Raw genomic sequence first — 5,434 nt, forward strand, 5'->3', positions numbered from 1 at the left:
TATCAAGAAGACTGTAATAGCACCCATTTGAAGGCTTCCTAGAAAGGGACTATGTAAATAGCAAAAAGTCTACTTGTCCTATCCAAGCAAATTCATAGAACGTTATGATCTCATTTGGGAAAAAGAGAAAGCCCTCAAGGGCACTGAATAATAATGTTACTGTTGAGATACAACCACTTACACGTAAAGGAATAGTTTATAAATAGTTCAGCCATCAGGAGTAGTTGTAAGAGGGATGAAACCTCCATGTAGGAGGACTTACCCCATTTTTCACCAGTTATGCCACCGAAATAAAATGGGACTAGGTCAAAACTTATGCAAAGAGCATTAGATGTCAGAGGTTGCCTGTCCCTTTGCTAATCGATTCTCCAATATAAGAAGATCCTTGAAACAGAGACGGCTTCACAATGCAGAGTTGTATTTCTGTAGACGTGAAACACAAAGTCCTACTATGGCATGTATGGGTCTATAAAAACTCCTCCTCCGGGCACCTGGGTGGCTCAGTCAGTTAAGTGTCTGACTTCAGTTCAGGTCATGATCTCATGGTTCCTGAGTTTGAACCCTGTAGCTGGCTCTGTGCTGACAGCTTGCAGCCTGGAGCTTGCTTTGGATTCTGTCTCCTTCTCTCTCTCTCTTTCTCTCCCCCTCCCCTGCTCATGCTCCGTCTCTCCCTCTGTCTCTCAAAAATAATAAATATTAAAAACAGATTTAAAATTCCTCCTATGATCATTTAAATATGGTACTCCCATTTTATTTCTCACATGCACATTAACTAAAGTATTTAACCAAACATCACATCTTTAATTTACTAAAACAGGACATCATAACTCAAAACTACCCCCAGTATCACTGCTAGGGTATATCTGAAGTTCAATTTTTTTTCTCAAACTTCTTTAATTATAGTCTCGTTAAAGGATTTTTGGTTCATACCTCTTTAGCACAATGATCAGCCTAAGAAAAACACATTCTTTTTTTATTTTATTTTTTATTTTTTAAAATTTACATCCAAATTAATTAGCATTCTTGTAACAATGATTTCAAGAGTAGATTCCTTAATGCCTCTTACCCATTTAGCCCATCCCCCCTCCCTCAACCCCTCCTGTAACCCTCAGTTTGCTCCCCATATTTATGATTCTCTTCTGTTTTGTCCCCCTCCCTGTTTTTATATTATTTTTCTTTCCCTTCCCTCATGTTCATCTGTTTTGTCTCTTAAAGTCCTCATATGAGTGAAGTCATATGATTTTTGTCTTTCTCTGACTGACTAATTTCACTCAGCATAATATACCATCCAATTCCATCCACGTAGTTACAAATGGCAAGATTTCATCCTTTTTGATTGCCGAGTAATACTCCACTGTGTATATATGCCACATCTTCTTTATCCATTCATCTATCGATGGACATTTGGGCTCTTTCTATATGTTGGCTATTGTTGATAGTGCTGCTATAAACACTGGGGTGCATGTGTCCCTTCGAAACAGCACACCTGTATCCCGTGGATAAATACCTAGTAGTGCAATTGCTGGGTCCTAAGGTAGTTCTATTTTTAGTTTTTTGAGGAACCTCCATACTGTTTCCCAGAGTGGCTGCACCAGCTTGCATTCCCACCAACAATGCAAAAGAGATCTTCTTTCTCCACATCCTCGCCAACGTCTGTTGTTGCCTGAGTTGTTAACGTTAGCCATTCTGACAGGTGTCAGGTAGTATTTCATTGTGGTTTTTATTTGTATTTCCCTGATGATGAGTGATGTTGAGCATTTTTTCATGTGTCAGTTGGCCATCTGGATGTCTTCTTTGGAGAAGTGTCTATTCATGTCTTTTGCCCATTTCTTCCCTGGATGATTTGTTTTTTGGGTGTTGAGTTTGATAAGTTCTTTATAGATTTTGGATACTAACCGTTTATCTCATATGTCATTTGCAAATATCTTCTTCCATTCTGTCAGTTGCCTTTTAGTTTTGTTGATGGTTTCCTTCGCTGTGCAGAAGCTTTTCATTTGATGAGGTCCCAGTAGTTCATTTTTGCTTTTGTTTCCCTTGCATCTGGAGACACATTAAGTAAGAAGTTGCTGTGGCCAAGATCAAGAGGTTTTTGTCTGATTTCTCCTTGAGAATTTTGATGGCTTCCTGAAGAAAAACATTCTTTTTTATTGTACCTTGGATGCTTCTTACTTGAGCATAGTTCTAATATGAGAAAAGAAAAGGTGTCTGTGTTATAACAGCTAAGATGGCAATTTAAAGGCACTGAAGAGGGGTGCCTGGATGGCTCGGTTGAATATCCAGCATCGGCTCAGCTCGTGATCTCACAGTTTGTGAGTTTGAGCCCCACGTCAGGCTTGCTGCTGTCAGCACAGAGCCCACTTTAGACCTTCTGTTCCCCTTTCTCTGTCTCTCCCCCACTCACACTCAAAAATAAATAAACCATTAAAAAACTTTTTAAAAATAAAAGTCCCTTCTCTCTCTGTTCCTCCCCTACTCCTGCTGGTGCTCTCTCTCAAAAGGAAATACAACATAAAAAAAAATTTTTAAATAAGACATAGATAAAATTTCCACATAACCTTTCTGTTGCCTTCATATACCTTCTCACTAAGCTGTTTCCTTGTCATTTATCTGTACTTTGTCATTTCTCTCTTCTCCAACTGCAATTTTCTAAGCCTCTCATTTTTCTTTCCTCTTATTAGATGTATCTAACAATGTAATGTATTTAAAATATATAATGTTACTAAAGGCCCCAGCAGGCAAAAAAAAAAAAGTGTACAAGGTGATGATTTGATATAAAGTACACATTGTGAAACAATTTCCATAATCAAGTTAATTAGCACATCTATCACATCACATATTTTCCTTTAAGAAAAACACATTCTTAAGAATAAATTGCAGAAATGGTAAAAGATACATATTGTATTAATCAGTGCTTAATAAAAGTTGAAAACTTAAAGTCTTAATTTTTATAACATCTTTGAGATGTCATTTACATATCATAATTAAAATGCACAATTCAGTGGCTTTTAATATAGTCAGAATTAAGAAACCATCATCACTAATTCCAGAACATTCTACCACTCTGAAAAGAAACTCCCCACCCATTATTACTTACTCCCCCATTTCTCCCTACCCCTCCCTTACCCACTGACAACCACTGATCCATGTTCTGTCTCTATAAATTTGCCTATTCTGAACACTTCACATAAGTTAAATTCTACAGTATGTGGCCTTTTGTGTCTGTTTTTTTTCCACTTAGCATACTATTTTCAAGGTTCATCCATGTTTTAGCATGAATCAATATTTTTTTACAGCAGATTTAACCAAACACTTATCTCATAAAATGTAAAATCCTTAATAATAGTTGATTTTTCATCTCCTCATACTTTTGAAAATTATGTCCTATTTTGTTTTCCTTGTTAAACAGAGTTTTTTAGTCGATAAGAAGACAATGTGAGATATTGTAGATCACATATTGTTCCCAGTTGTAATATGGAAACAATCCGGAATCATGCTTTTCAGATTTTATCTGAATTATTAGTCAATTATAAGATTATAATATATTCAACTATTTTAAAACATATTTATTGTATACTGGAGATGTCTTAGACATTGTGCATGATATAAATACATTCACTGCTGCTTGCTATGGTCATTCTAAGGCAGTAACATCTGATTGTCATGTATTAGAATTATTACATAATTTACTAAGAAAGTACTCTATAGATATGATGTAGTTAACCTGTAGTCAACCTATATGCTTGGAGAGTGGGTGTTCTTCTTTAAATTGAGTATTAACATAAGAACCTGTTTAATTTGAGTACCACTATAGAAAATTTTTCAAAGACTTGGTACTTTACTTTTCTGCTGTAGTAAGTATAATCCAGTAAGAGTGTAAAATTATGTTATCTGAAAAGATTAAAATGTAAATGCCAAAAGGCAATCATTCTATATACAACTTCTATTGTATAGAAATAGATACAGAAGTACATAGGTAGCAAACATCAATGCTTAATTTACATTTCTTCTTGAATATTGAATCAATAAAGTAAATCCATGTATATCCCATTAATTAAGCCTTCTTATTACTTGGATTTGGTTAATTTAGGTTTTATATTATGTTAATATGTTTAATTTAGCTTAATGCATTTATAAGCTTTATAATTTAAGTTTTTTGGATTGGAGCTTTCAATTTGTTTTTAATCTCCTTGCCTTTCCTTGCCATACTACTCATAATATGACAACTACAAAGATTTTTTTCTCTGTGAGACAAATGTTTTATGTAACCACTTAAGAATAATGGCCCAAATCAGAAAAGGCAGAATAAATAAATGATGGAAGAGTCTAAATATATTGGACATTGAATGAAAAAATGAAAGTTTCCATGAAAACAGCAAGTTAAAGGCAACTAAGAAAATATATGCTTGACACTAAAGGACTACAGAACCAGAAAAAAAAAGGAACAGCATAAATTAATATAAGGATTTCATCACAGTTATTGCTCTCGGGGGATGTTTCATGAAGAGCAACAAGAACTGAACTCAAGAAAGACAACCAGCAACGCCAATCAAATTCTGTGATTGGAGAAAAAAGGGCCTTGTCAACTTGAAAGCCTAGTAATTTTTCAGTAAATAGGAAAAGTGATAAGACTAGCCATTCTACCGGGTTAAAAAACTACTTTCTGGTGGTGGTGGGGGGTGTGTTCAGGGACCTATTCCACCTAAATTCTTATAAGAAGCCCTGGTTTTCAAGAAACTCCTTTTATTATAGTAGAGTGCCTTCAAATTAGCATGATTTGGTACTCCAAATTAGCCAAATTGAATTCACCAGTCATGTACTGATCTAGGTCTGGAAAACTTCTTGAACCCATAAGAATAATACCTTTTTTGAGATTCACTGGAATATTTACATTGAGAGTAATTAGGTGCTCTCTAGGACGTAAAACAATATCACTGCCATATTTATTTCATGTGATTTACTCATTTATTGCGATGGCAACGATCCTCGTAAAATCAAATACTCTAAGATATTTGTTAGGAGTCCATACGTTGTCATGTATATCATACTTATATCCAGTTTTAGCCTCATTCAATCTATCCAATCTCCCAAAGGCAACCTTGTAACTGCCAAACCTGGTGGACACTTCTATGCCTTGATTTTCATGGGCCCCTCTATGGTAGCTATGCTCAATTTAGCTCTCTTTTCTTCTCATACTGCATGTAATTCTCAGACAATTCCATCTAAACAAAAAGCTTCAACTCACACTCATGTGTGACAACTCTCAAATCAATGTCAATAATCCAGTTCACTGACCTAGGTTCTAAAGTTTTATTTTTCCACCTGTATGCCCCACAGGTGCATTAAACTCATTTCTAATGCCAGACTTAGCATAACCCAAACCATAACTTCCTTGTATTCACTCTCTCTAAGAAGTATCCCTAGAGTGTGCCATATA

This window comes from Felis catus, chromosome B1 (assembly GCF_018350175.1).
Source record: "Felis catus isolate Fca126 chromosome B1, F.catus_Fca126_mat1.0, whole genome shotgun sequence".
In the NCBI taxonomy this organism is placed as follows: domain Eukaryota; kingdom Metazoa; phylum Chordata; class Mammalia; order Carnivora; family Felidae; genus Felis; species Felis catus.